We start from the raw sequence: 15,240 nt of genomic DNA on the forward strand, positions 1-15,240 counted from the left end.
AAGTCACTCCTTCAGAGTAGGCTGTGATTGGGACAAAGGATTTCCTTTGTATCAGGCAAATGATAATTTCCTTTTCAACTGAAGCACATTGTGTTTTGTTCAAAGAAAGCCAGATTTTTGAATATTTCATGTTTTTACTTTTAGATTCTAATATGCTCGCATCCTCACCTAGTTTGTCTGTCTAATGAGAAGAAACGTAACTAGTGTTTACAACAATCCCTTTAAGAGCTGAAAAGCTAAGCTCTGCTCGATATATGGCTTGTATCATGCTTGCTTCATCACTGCTGTCATATCTTGATCTCTGGGCTTCACCAAGGCTTATGTGATAGACTGGGTCTTGTGTGGGCTCATTGTGCCAAAGCAACTGTGTCTGTATGGGTAGCAGCCTCCCTCAGTGAAGGTAATAAAGCAGCTGGAGCTGCAGCAGGCATGGTAAGTGGGAAATGCAAGTCAGCAAACGTTGCAACAGGGTAGTTTTCATTGAGGCCTGGTCATAGATAACATTTTTCATTTATAAGCAAGCATTTAAATAAAATGTGGAGCTCTTTACAATGAAGATTCTGCTGACATCAGACCACAGTGTGCCAACATCTGCCTTCAGATAATATTAGTTCAGTTAAGCAGACTCCAAGGGAGATGCTGTAATTGTAATTTCTTCACTGCCCACAGAAACAACAAGTTTATATATGTAACTTGATATGAACCAGAGTGACACCAATGCAGGTTACTTTGTTATTGACTTACAGAGCTGCTGCTTCAAGGTAAGCAGGATCAGGATCTCTAAGGAACCCACATAATAAGCTTTTACCAAATGCAATATAAGTCTCAGCGAATTCTAAACTGTCTTTGCTAGTCTTTTCAGTCTCCTTCTGTTGCTTGGAAATACCTACGGCACTAAGGCATTTCCAACAGGCAGATTATGTGGGTGCCACATGTGGATAGTACAGGTCAGATTTTCAAACTGAAATGGGATTGTGCGGTCTCTATTTCACAGGTTGGTGACTGCAGACAGTGTAAAAACAATGTGAGGTATCCAGCAACTCTTGCTCTTTGCAGTTGGGTGGAACTTTTATCTTGGTGGTTTGTCTGCTTTCTATTGATTCCTAAGGTTTGAATGGAATTTCAGTAGTCATCATTTTCAGGTTTATACAGTAGCTGCTATCGCAGCCTGGCAGGAGTGAGTTTATAAATTAAATTCTGAAGGGAAAAACCTCCTTTCAGAAAGAACGCTATGGACAATTCACCTGCCTAACAAAAGCAAGGTAATTTAGAGTGTAAGGCTTCTTAACCGTTGCAGGCGTCTCCAGTCAGATGCTTGTGAGATTTGTATCATATTTGTTGCAAGCAAAACTAGAGAAAATGTATTGTGGAACTAGCAGTTATAGCTTCTGTTTTTCCTGGCTGATGTTGGAATATTCTCTTTTCATAACTGTACTTGCACTCATTTAGCAGAATTGTTGCATGTATCCCATTTTATCTCTCCCCCTCTCCAGCCTCTTTGCTTATCTTCTGTTTCTGTCATTCAGTGTTGACAGCTAATTCTAAAGTTTCAGTTGCGCAGTGACTCTCATGATCTCCCTGCTGGGCACTATGATTCACAGACAATAGACAAGAAGTTAGTATAAAAATATTATTAAAATCAGTTACTCTAAAAAATCAATGGGAGCATACATCTTGAGAATCTTCTAACATGGCTTTTCCTGTTTGCTGAGTTTATATTTGCCATTAAGTTAGTAAGTAGGTCAGCCTCTGGAAATCAAGTTGCTACATGCTTTGTCCTGGTCTGTTCTGTAGAAAGTTTGTGACAGATCGTCGAGAATGACTTATGACAGCCCAGTGCATCATAGCAGTCTGTAGCAGAGATAATTATTCACAATGGGCATGATTGCATCTAATGACTTTTTAAAGATATCATGTGGTGTTTTAGCAGCCTGTAACATGACATTATTTCTGATTAGATGCTGAAAGGGTTATGATTCCTGTAACAAACTTTACGTAATTGTGACTAGAAATGCATTACTGCATCTCTTGTACTTCACTGCATAGTTTTATTATTTTACCCACACAAGCAGCAATAAAAACTTAGAAGAAAGATTTATGAGTGAAATGGTCGAGCTCTTCATATAGCCATTACAGGGATTCAGTAACAGATTGAGCTGTCTCTTTCATTGTCTGCTGCAATTTGTCTTGTAATAATAGACTTATATCAATTACAATGTAAACTTGCAAGCTGTATTTCTTTCTATTTTAACTTGCTTGGAAGTTGAAATTCCCATTTCTCTTGAGTCCAGTGAAAGAGAGAAGACTTGTAACAAAAAAAAAGTAACGGTAAAACGCAGCGCCAAGAATAAAATCTGCTGCAGTGCTGGTTTCATTGTTATTCACTAGTTGTCCTGGTAATCTTGTTCAAGGCCTGCTAGCCACCTGAGCTGGACATGGAAGTAAATTAATTTCATTTACCTTGTTTAATTCAGCCCTGGGACTTGTACTTGGACGTGCAGCTAGTGAAAACATTCCAAATTCTACAAACAAGGGTAACTTTATTTACTCCTCATGTACATAAAATTGCTTAATGCAAAATGAGGGGTTAGTTTTGACTCTTACAGGTTTTGTCATCAAACCTCAAGTTATTGATGGATTTGCCAAGTGCCTCCTGCTAGTTTTAATACTTAAATTAAAAGCAGGAGTGAGAACTGAACAGGCTTTATAATTTCATGACTGAAACAAAATCCCAGCATTGCAAGTGTTTTGGAAGAGGCTACCAAAATTAGCAAAGAGTAACTACAATTGAGCATTTCTGAGAAGATGGGTGTTATCAGAAGACGTTTAGAAGGTGAGGAATGACCAGAGCAGCCTTGTCAAGCAAGTCATCTTATGATGACATGATGTTTGTCATCTTAGCTTAATCATTTGAAGAAAGCTGAACCCAATATTCCAGTGTTTAACAGATTAAGTGTCAATATATTTAAATTTTACACTGTAATGTTTGCTGTAATGCAGGTGGAATTTTAAATTCTTTTACACTGCCTGATGTAGATTACTAAAGATTGTGTGCTTGGGAAGGATTTACCACATCTTGAGAGGCAGTGTGGTCTGCTGAATACACTGCTTGCCTGATATTTGAGATAACAGCTTTGGTTTTTTTTTTTACCTGTCACTGACCTTGGATATTAGTTCAATAACTTCTAGCAAATTATACCACTAGGCCTCAATTTCGTTGTATATGAAATGTTGATAATGATAGCTCATTCCTTTGTAAAGTGCTTTGAGACCTAAGTAATTAAGCATAAGATAATAGCATTGGAATGTGTATATAAAGGCAAAATGCACACTGCATGGGTAGCTAAAATGAAATGGTTATGAGATAGATATTCATCAGTTCATTGACTAGCTGTCAATCTCTTCCTTAACTCTGGTCACACACTATTAAGATATTGAACTATATAAAGATTCTAGTAAACAAAAATGTCAGCACCTCCTAGTTCAGGTAGATCAGAGTTTACACTACAGAACTACTTGAAACAAAGCTGTAGGGGTTTTTTAAACCATTGATTAAAATGGCATGAATTCTGATGTATCTTCTTGCAACTAAAAATACTATCTCATTCACTGTGAAGAAGAATTTTCTTCCATTTTCTTCTAGGAAATATTTCTTCCTGCAAAGAGGTATTTGATAAAAGTTATGATTAATGTCCTGTCTGCCATTCTGGTCTCTTGTAGACATGCATATTTTCTTCTTCTTTGAGACGAAAGTCCTAGGCAAGCCTTACAGGGCAGTATATATCCATGAAACAGTGCTACAAATTTTCATTCTTTGTAGGGTCCTTAAAATAGCAAACGGCAACCTTAAAAATCCCATGGATCTGTTACACATAGAGATGTCTTTAGTTTTCATGGATCTTTGTTTCCCAGTGGAACTAGATAATGTTTGCATATTTGTGAGGGTAGATTAGTTCTTAACGTGCTTATGCAGTGCTGCTGATAGCAAGGCCCTCACTGTTGCCAGGAGTTCTAGCAGTTTGTTTTCATGTTTTGGCTACGAGTCCCATGCGGTCTTACCAAAGACAAAATTTTTAACAAGAAAATTCTCCGTTAGTCCATAGGGAGAGTGGGAGAGGATGGTGCAAAGATAACTTATGTTCAGATTGATCTAGTTTAGTGCATATAATGTCTTTAAGATTACCAGGTTTTTCTCCTGTGCTAGCAGTCATTCTCCTGCTCCAAATGATCAGTCTCACTAGCAAAATGCTAGCGAGCCCGTCACGGCAAGGGAAGCACAGATGCCTGATTAGGCTGCTCAGGATAGGAAGGTACCTGTCCTCTGGTAGAAAGAAACCTTGTGATCATCCTCTATTCCTAGTGGGGCCTGCTCTTCTGTTCTTCCTCTGCTTCTTTTCAACTTCTGGGAAAATGATCCATCCGTCCTGTACCTTTTTGTTCTTGTGTTTAAGAAGCACTGGCTGACAGCAAATATGAAGGTGTAGATGCTTTTGGTCCTTTATATGACAGTAAAGGAGCACCAGTGTCGTGTGAGCTCCTGACAGCTTGAGAGCAGCTTGTGGGCTTGGTGTGTGCTGAAGCACTTCAGAGTTGTGCAACTGCTTGTGCCAGCATTAGGGGCTGTGGTAATGGGTGTCTCTTTTAGCATTTGTCAAAGTAATAACAGTGCCATTGTACTAGAGCATCCAAAACCCTTCCAAGTAGTGCAATTTGAAAACGTGCATGTGTTTTTTAAACAACGAACACTGCTAACAAGGTGTGTTGACGTGTTTCATCTCATCAGAAGAGTTAGGCTGTGACGCTTCCTTTCTGTTTGTGTGAACCACACAGGAGAGACGAGCAGCATGAGGCAGTTTCATGTGATGGTGCTTTACTGTCATCTTATGCAGCAGGATGTTTATGACCAGCAACTAATGCTTGATGTTGTGTTAAGGAAGTAGTTGCTGCTGACATCTCAGCCAGTTCTAAAGCTAACTAATTTGCTTTAGCAACTCTAAATTTCTAAATTTCTAATTTAGCAATTCTAACTTCTAAAGCAATTTAATTCAATGAAATAGCAGGCAGTCTAGGTTTTAAACAACCTTAATATAAATTGGTCATTACAAATGCAGAAGCCCTTGATTTAGATAAGTGATCCAAGTATCCAGTCAGCATTTATCTCTTTGTTGTAATTCTTTCCAACAGTTCTTTTAAAACTGTTTCAAAGGCTGTTTCAGGTGATTTATATTCAGTGTTGAGTGAGTGTTATACTGCCCAACCTGCATTTGAAAAATCCCACTTATTTAACTTATTTTAGATGTTTTTGGATTTAAAGTCCTACAGTTGGCTAGACAGCTCTACCCTTACTAAAACTGCCAGATGTGTCTTTGTATGGCATAGCAAGTTGTATGTTTAACTTGTGTAGAGTGGTCCTGTAGGCAAGAAAGCCAACCCAAAAGGAGATCTAGAAATCTGCTCGGTCTAAAATAAGGATGACCTTTTCAAATTTCTCCTCATTAACTGAATATCAGTATCTTATTTCATGTGAAGGTACTGCTGTTATTACTGTGTTAGTCCTCTTAGTCTGCATCTCTTCACCTTTCTTGATATCATCTGTAGCACACTGGCATCAGGTGAGTTTGTACCAAATGCAGCCTTTGTGTTTCTCAGTGTATCAGCCTCTGTCAGCTTGGAGTTGTCGGGGCTAAATTGGTGTCCTGCTGTCACCATTGCTTTCATTCTGGTGCTTCTCATACAATCTGCTTCTGGGTGACTTTGGAAGCTGTTAGCATGACCTGTTTCTGCCTTGGGTGGGGGCTATGAAACCTCACAAGATCTACAAATCCATTTTTGGCCCTTCCAGAAGCAGTATAAAAGCTTGACAGCACTAAAAGCTTCTTTGATGGCACAGAAGTCCAGAGAGTCTATAAGCAGAAAGGCAACTAAGATAATGTTGTTCAGGTCAAAAAGTAGAGAGGAAGGTATGAATGATGAAAGTATACTGTCCTTGCACTTCAAAAACTGTTTCAGGTCTCATATCCATTCAGAAACATGACATGTAATTCTTTAAAAGACAGACAATACTTGCATGGTTTGTAAATCAACTGAAATAGTGGGATGGGGATATTCAGCTCTGTCAAAGTAGCTTGAGAGTTCACAGGAACAATTGAGAAATATAGGCACAAAACCAGCTCTTCCCTTGGGCTGTCATAAGGCACTTAACTTGGTCATTTTTAGTAACCAGGAAGTTAGCACTAGATATGTACAATTTATTTAAGCAAGTGCTTCAGTATGCTTTCCTGTTTCTTGTGCTTGGAAATGGTGGGTGATTTTTGTTTGGCTTTTTTTACTGCACAATTTTAATTCATGCTTTGTCAGGAGCAAATTTGGATAAAAGTTGAGTTTATAAAGGGTTTTAAATAAACCAAATGCTTTAGGCAATTTTATGTGGTTAAGCAAAAGTATTTGCAAGGGAAAATATGCCAACAGAACTTTAGTGTTTAAAATTAGTATATTAATCAGAGCAGTTATTTATAGTTAGTGAACTGAATTGATTGGGGTTTTTTTTCTGTGATGACCTACACTACTTAGAACCAATCAATCACATCCTGTCTTTCTTGTAGGAAAAAGGGGAAAACGCTGGTGTCTTGCTCTTTCAGTCCATAATTAGTTTATCAACTTTAATGAAATTTTAGCCATGGTAAAGTCTTCTGATGTAATCTTTTAGTAGATTCTGGTCTCACTGGACATTTGGAGACCTTCACCACTTCAGTGATCTAATTGCCTTGAAAACCTGAGAAAAAAATACACAGTAGTTGATTTTTTTTTTCTGTAAACCTTAGTGTAGCATATAAATTCCACGTTAGATTTTTAAAATGTTTAAAAAAACCTATTTTAACTATTTCTAAAAAAATATGTTTCTAATGTGCAATGTCAACCCCTTACATGTAGGTCTATCAAAACAGTCACCTGCTATCATTGCCTTCTGGGTTTGGTCTCATGGTAATATACCTTTCTCTAATTTGTCTCCTGTATTCTGCACTTTCATGGCAATTGATAGGTATCCTGACACTTCAAACAGATTGTGATTTGAATAATAAATTATAGACATATATAGTCACAAATTAATACAAATGTGATGTTAGACCTAAATATAAAATGTCACAGAGCTGGAGCTGATTAGAAACCCATGAGAAAGATGAGTTGAATGTTATTCTGTGCAGAGACTTGCAAAAGACAAATGTAATGCACAAAACACTGCAGAAGGTCCAAGCTATCTATAATCTCTCAGGAAAGAAGTTATGGTTAAGATAAAATGACATTATCTGTTTTAATGATGGATAACAATTGATTTGGAGATTAATTCCGGTTGCAAGCAAGATCCTATGAAGGATTCAAAAAACCTGAAAGCATGGCTTCCTCCAGCCTTTCCATTTTCTCTTCTTTGCCATTCTGCCTGCATTTACTTCCCTCTTCACACACACCTAGTCTTTGCCAGCGTTGTCTACAGGAACGCCTTTCAGCATCCGTAAGATATGAACCTCTACAGATAAAAAGCCCTTTGAAGTAGCCACTAAAGAGCTAGGAGGAACAAAAGCTTTGTCATTTTAAAATGGGAATGGTAAAACACTGATTGAAAAATCATGACTGGCTCTCACCTAGATATGACAGGATATAATAATCAGCCCATCTTGCTGAAATGCTCTTGAGTGCCTGGGCTTCACAGCCATTAGTGCAAAGCGACAGGTAGACAGACGGCAGTAGTGAAACAGCAAACAAGTATGTCAAAAGTAAATGAACCTAAGAATAACCGCTTGAAAGCAAATTCACCCTTATTGTCTTTGGTACAAAAGGCTGTTTACTTTGGACTTGCTGAAAAAGTAAAAGTAAAAAATAACGGAAAAAACCTTTGTAGCTGCTAGCATTTATGTGATGTTGGCTCAGGAAATGGGGTAGCAAACCATAGCAAAGATGAATGCTGTGCAGAGATGCTTGCAGGTATGTGTCCTCCCCCCCCCCCCCAAAAAATAGCAAACCGTGAGTCTGTAGAAACATCTGGATTCTATTTCATGACTCCTGCTAGTCTCTATGTGATCGTAGGCAAATTTATTTGGGTATCCAACCTGCCTGTTTCAGTGCAGTGCAGAGATGTCTGAGCTAGATCGGTTAGTTAGGTCAGGTAATAAAGGTGAGTTTAAATAGCCCATAGCGCTGTGGCTAGACTTCTGCCAACACCCAGTTCATTCAGTTTTTATGTAGCTCTTTATGCAACCCCTATATTAAAAAACCATCTAGATAATGTAGGGTTTTAACTGATTTGGCAGAATATCCAGCAGATTTTTATCTTTATTGATTTATTTGGGGAGGCTTGCAGAGTGAATTTTGAGATGGTTGCTATGCATCTCATTCTCCTCTCAACAGATAGCTCTCCCCTTTCTTTAATCTTCTGTGCTCAGAGTCAGAGGTCAGGTGCTTCTGTCTTCTGTTGTGCTTTCTCACCCATCCTCAGAAGTGATTAGACTGTTGCGTGTTTCCAAAGAGGTACAAATAATAAGAGAACTCTTCACAAACAAAGCTCAGTTGACTTGCTTTCTACTTCAGTGGCATTAGTCTAGCCTGTTGCTGATTTCTTTGACTCCCACGAAATGTTTTTGAGGCATTGTCATTGCAATATTTCTCATAGAAGTGAGGAAATAGAGCCTTCTTGAGCAACACTTCAAGGATTATGACTGAGTCAAATTTAGTAGCTAATTATTTTTGCTCACCTAAAATTTACACTTTGACACATGGATATGAACAGGTTTTGAATGTGAAAGAGAAAAGTATACCTGTAGAAGTGTGCACATGCATCTAGTCAGTCAGGACTGTATTTCTGATTTAAGATGTGGACAATGACCTTTAAGAAAGGACCATCAAAGGAAGGCCTGTGGTTCCTTTCCAGCCTTTGTCTGCAATTCTCTCAAGTTGGATCTTGATACTTGCTTTATTCTAGAGGCTGTGTTTTAAGGCTTAAGAGTAGATCTGTTAATGCATATCCTGTCATACCCCCTTTCTACAGGAAATTCTTTCCACCCTGTGCCTTGTGTCTCCTTGGGTGTCCCCTCAGTGCCTTTAAGGAAACAGCTATTTGTTGTTAGCCATCATCCACCTAGAAATTTGCTTTCTCAGGTGTAATGACTGCAACAGAATTCTTCTATATAAATACTATTTTACAGTCATTTAACAGCATTCTTCAGTGCTGATGTTTATTTCATCTAAAAGGGGCAAAAGAGTTAATTACATTGTCTAGAAATGGAGACAGAATCTTGCCAGCAACCATGAGGCATTACTGCTCACTTCGATATAACTGAACTCACAGTAGTGGCAGCTGGATTTAATTATAAGTTTACAACCCTGTGGTTTCAGCAGCAGCTGCTGAAGAATGGATAATGCAAGTAGCCTTCGAAGCCATTCACATTAGAGATAAAACCTTGTCATTCACGGAGACAGCTGACTGAACAAGTATTAAAATGAACAAAGATTTCCCCAGGGAGGTTGCAGTATGAGGTTTGTTTTTTGTCTATCTGGCTCTTGCTCAGATATGTCAGGCATGCAGTATTTTATTCTGTGTTTCCACCCAAAAATATGAGACTATTCACAAATAAAAGTCCTGGAGTATCTAATCGCCAAATGTACTGAACAGCAATGTGTGTGCACGTGTGTTTTGTATTATGGGTGACTTACGTAATGCTGAGCAGTCCAGGCTAAGCATCGGTTGTGTGATTAACGTGTGGCTAAACAAGTTAAAAAGGAAATAATAGTTACTGCATTTTGTTGTGTTTCTGTAGCAGTCTCATGCAGTAAGCACTACCCTGCCTGAAACATGAGGAGGGAAGAGGGATAGGAGAAAGCTAAACATTTGCTAAATGCACCTTAAAGTTTCACTTTATTTGTTATTCTATCCAATGATACGTCAGTAATAGACTACTATGACTGACATGCTGTGGAATAATATGTGACTATTGAAATTATATCTTCATTTTTGGGGTTGATATTTTTTAATTTTATACAATGGAAAATTTCAAAATTCTAAAGTGAATTTGAGTCTTGAAAAACTAAAACTAGAAGCTATAACCTCCACAGGCAACAAGTATTTTTCAAGTCAGATTGAAACAAGAGCTAGGTCTAAATGATGCAGAAATTCTAAATTTGATACAGATTATGTGCCTAGTTTCAAACTTGGCTGTATTGGTGCCATTCAGTATGACATAGCTTTTACACCTGACAAACTGTTTGCTGCTGTGACTTCTTTCTACAGGAAGGCAAATCTGCCTCTTCTGCATCACCAGATTATTTGCATGTCAGTGTGCCTTCAGGAGAAGACATTCTAAAACAAATCTACACTATTTTGTGTACATATACAGACCCCATGGTGTCATCTGTAACACAAAGATTTGCTTTAGCAGCTGTTTGAAAAGTTTTGTTTCTAATGCTGTTGTATGTTGCTATCTTACTCCCAGCAGTTTTGGTAGCATTTCAATGGTAGTATGGGCATGTAACCTAGAACATCCTTTATTATCTGAAGGTCGTGGTGTAAGCTTAATGTTAGTATTACTTGTGGGTAATGATCAGTTTAGAAGTTAACTGTAGAAGAAAAAATGTCAGGACTCATCTTTATTTTATAGAAATGTCAACACATTATTTGGGCAAAGCAAGTTTAACTACTCTTACTTAAATTTCTCCTGCTCAAGCTTTCTAGCATCTCTAAAATGATTTTAACTGTACAGTACAAACCCCAACAACTACAGTCTTAACTGTGGAGCAGGCTTTCAACTCTATTCAATTCAGTCATTCCCTGCTGTCATTTTCCAGCATCATTGGTCACAGTTGCTTCCTAAAATGGCTTCCCAGGCTCTCAAATTTTGGGGTGAGTAATGGTTTAGAATACCAGGAATCCTTTTATATTTTCTCTACCATGAGACTTGCTGTTCTTTGAAAATAGACTGTGTTTAAGATATGTTTTTTTGGGCACATAAAAAACTATGAAAGTTGGTCAAATTCCAGACTTGGCTGTTTCAAAGCTGAGCCTTGCATGGCATTTCTTAGACCTGTTCTTTAGACCCTCTTTTCCCCAATAATAATGAAACACTGAATTGCAGTGCTTAAAGGAAGTACAGCTTTTATTTGTCTGGGCAGATATCTGTCATTTCTGCTTTGTCACTCCTCCTGTGGAGGAAGAAGCAGCTACAGATGAGGTGGTCTCTAGAGGTACTAGCCCTGTGATTCTTTGGAATTCTTTTATTTTTGTTGAATGTCTTGATCATTCTTCCTTCTTCTTTCCCTTGTTCATTTTTTTCTTCTCTTGCTACTTTCCAAGCTTGAAGTTGTGACTTTAAACTTTAGATCTAGTTATTTAAAAATTGTTTTCTGCTTCTTCAGGTACTTTCTCATAACCTCTTCTAAGTACAACCAAAGTTGAAAAGGCCAAATTTATTTTGTGGCTGCCTGGAATAAAAGTGGCTACTCTCGTTTTTAAGATGTTTGAGAGATTCTGATGGTGTATGTCACTTGTAAGGTGCTGAAGTGAGGGAAATTGTGTCTGTGCTATCCTTTTAAAGAAAACTTATTTCTAACTATTTCCTTTTTTGTAAAATCTAATTGCTTTTGGTTCACAAAGAATTCATGGACAATTGCTTTTATCACTGTTACCCACACGGCAAGTGTAGCTTTTGTGTTCAGGGTTGCCGACCTGAATCTATTTTCTCTCACTGTAATCTCGTACTGTTTTGGAGCTCAGAAAACCTGACAGGAGTTAGGGGAGGCAATACTGATCTGTTCAACAGTAGAGGTGTCTTCCATCACTTACTTCACATGTGAATACTAGAAATCCTGTTAGTATATAACATAAAGGCTAACTGAGGGGGGGAAATAGCCCATTCCAGTGGAGATTTTTTAGGCTAGTCTTTCACTTGTCCATTTATCTCTTCTTCCTACACCCCTGCCCTAACCTGAAATGTACCTGCAGGTACAAATGTGACTACTTTTTCTTTTTCATTTTTTTTCTCTTCTTCTCCTGCAACTCTTACTATAGCCTCTAGATCCCAGTGTTGCATTCATGCTGTAAATAATGTACAAACTTTAAAAGTAACTTATTCGGTGTGGGTGGAAAAAGTCAAACTCGATATGATGTAAGTCTCCTGAATATTTTTCTCATTTTGGGTCTTTGTACCCTATGGAACATAGTCTTGAAAATGTGTGTAATGCTTGCTTAACTGAATAGCCTTGTCTGCTCATTGTGGTACTGGCACAAATAAGGACTGTTATATAAGTGATGTTTTCCAAGATGGAGTCTGCAGTGTATCACTTCTGGATCTTTGCACAGTCAAAGAAGTTGAGAGTTCAATTAAGTTCCTCTCTTCCCTGATTTCTTTGCGGTTGAAATCTGCCTTCATTGACTTGAAGGTGATACTATATGTATATATTTGGGAAATGAACTTGGAATTATTTTTGACCTTAGCATAGTAAAGCAACAATCTCCACTTGTAAGAATCTTCCTTTAGTTTTATGTGATGTGTGAAGCAACAGGAAGAAGAATGTGCTAACAGAATAGATAACAGATAGATGTTCATCAGAGGGAATATTTAATAACTGTGAAATAAGTGAATATATTAACAATGCTTGCTAAATTCTTTGCATGGAGGGTAAATTCATCTGTGGCATGACTGTACAATTATGCATTGATTGTAGCAGAGTTGTACTTCACATCTCTAGAGAATTTAGCCACAATTTGTTTCATGTTTCACCTCTCTTCCAGCCAAGTAAATTTGAGACAGAAGAAAATTGCACAACACATGGGGAAAAATGGAAAAAGAGAAACTGTAGGTGTATCTCTAAGTGTTGCTCTCGTCATCATCTTTGTATTTCAGATAGCTTTGTGTGATGATCCATTTATCATGGCAGTTGTTCATTATCCTGCCAGCCACTTGGCATTATCATTTATTCTGACAAGCACATAATAAAGCTGAGAGTTTTAGAGCTGATGAACTACTGTATATGTGAATAAATACTTTAGGATTTTTGGGTTGTGCAACTAATTCAATTTCACTGAAAACATTTTCTTTTGGTTTCATCTAATTCTGTAAGAAAATGGGATGGCAAATAAAACAATTCAACAACAGCCAAAATGCCATCAATCCTATCATGTAATATGGACAGCTTTTTGGAAATGAAGGATAAAGCTAACCAGTGATTCAGAAAAGTGTATAAAGGGTAACATAAGTCAGTAAAACTTCAGAGAAAATTTTAGTTATCCATTCAGAAAAGTTCAAACTGAGGTTTGGTCAGTACCTGACTCTTCATGTCTCATTTTCTCAAAATTCTCAAAATAAGCATTTGTAATGTAAGCATGTTGTCTGTATTAAAAAAAAAAAAAAAAAAAAAGTTATGCTGATTTATGGTATGTTACATGCATGTTTTTGTTATAAACACCTAGCTGGGCAGTTAGTGAACTCCAGCACTTTGCAGAGTTCAGTTACTGCATCCCAGAAATTACTCTTTCCACATGCTTTATTCTTGAAATAAATAAGGAAGACTGTCTAAAGAAAAAAGCTTGAACTACCCCAAAACATCCAGTCCCCCATATTTATGAAGTTTCAGATGTACCTAAACATTTAGAAAAGTGAGATGCACAGATCCTAGTGGGGGAGGACTCATGGGAGAGGAACTGTGTGAGGTTAAATGTGCTCTGACATGGCCTTGGTTAACCAGAAATTCTTGAAACAGGGTTACTCTGTCAGTGCAAGTTTTCCTGATTAATTGATGCATTGCTCTCATGGCCTCTTTATGAATGTTCGTTTACATAAGCTTTCAAAAAATGCAAATTCAATGCCAGTAGCTTATTTTTAATAGATATATCAATGTATCAAGTGGAAAGTGTGTATAGGAACAGCATGTTCAAATTTATAACCAGATAAAAATAAACTATCAGGGTAGCATTGTGTTCTGGGATTCAGAAGTTGAAGTACGGTTCATCATAGTGAAGGTTATAGTCCAGTTACATTGCACAGTCTTCTGACTGACCTGCAATGTGGTTCATTCTGTCTGTATAGTTCATTGGGTATAATGCCTTGAGTTTTATTTGCCCTTTATCCTGACACAGATACTTAATAACTATCACGTGATTTATTTTATTGGGCTTGTTCCCTTCCAGTATCAAATTTCCTGACTTAGTAATTTTAAACAGGTCATATTTTTTTGCTCTGTTGGGAGGCCCATATTTCTGTCACCATTTCAGAGGTTTTCTGTGCGGTCATTATTAACCTTACTCAGTGCTAACAGGAAACCAGTTAGATTTTTAACTAGTAATGGTGAAGAACTCTTGCCTACATAGCATACTATCTTGGCAAATGTGCCAGTCTCTTCCTAATGACAGCGTAATGTCTATAGGCTAAATTAGTTGGTGACTTACACCGCTTGATGCAGTGAGGCATGAGGACAAAGGATGGGTTATTACACTTGTCCAGAAACCACACTGATGTGGCTCATGTGTCTTACATTGTACACCTTCCTGGGGAATAGAAAAGAAATATAGACTCATTTTGTGGGAGCAGAGTGACTGGAGGTTGCTCCAGTGCTGTTGAGTTGGCATCTCAGTTGAGGGACGGAGTGGCCCTCCTTTCTCCAGCACTGTCCAGAAAGAATCCAGCGCATTTCTGAAGTCCTTTTGCTGCCAATGCAATTCAGGATCATCTTTAATCCACTGCAATGTCTTTCCTTGTTTTCCTTCTGTGTTCAGTCTTGCAAGATGTTAGTATAAGCTATGGGGCTCAGTGGTAGGTAGCTTTATTTGATCGTCCCTAGGACACGGGCCAGAGCTTGTTACAATCTTCGGTGAAACGTATGTCTTCTGCATTGCATTTTATTGCACTGGAGAATGATTAAAGTCAGTACAGAAATTCTGGAGAGCATGTGTGAAACACCTAATTTCCTTCCCAAGCCAGGAAGGACTTCTTGTTACTGTGCCAGCAACTCAAATCTGTAAAGGCAAGTGCTAAATGGCATAGTGTCCTCTGCCTGTTCCTCCCAGAGTCTTTCCTTCCACTATAAAAGATTGTCTAACTCTTGTATTCCTGTCACTCAGCTCTTTGGGATTAATACATAAGTGTTTCCTCAGAGGAGCTGAGAACTATATAGGTCTTACTATAGGTCTCCAGGCCTTAAAGAATCAACAGTCCTTGTTACAGGAGCAATTTTGAGTGTACCCACTGACAGAACCGTAGAAGC

General features: G+C 38.0%; 1 protein-coding gene across 1 annotated transcript in view; it reads left to right on the forward strand.

Moving 5' to 3' along the window:
- Positions 1–15,240, forward strand: part of LOC141947218 (uncharacterized) — a 200,788-nt gene that overhangs the window by 17,306 nt on the left and 168,242 nt on the right. The gene's annotated exons all lie outside the window — the stretch shown is intronic.

This window comes from Strix uralensis, chromosome 9, assembly GCF_047716275.1.
Source record: "Strix uralensis isolate ZFMK-TIS-50842 chromosome 9, bStrUra1, whole genome shotgun sequence".
Taxonomy (NCBI): domain Eukaryota; kingdom Metazoa; phylum Chordata; class Aves; order Strigiformes; family Strigidae; genus Strix; species Strix uralensis.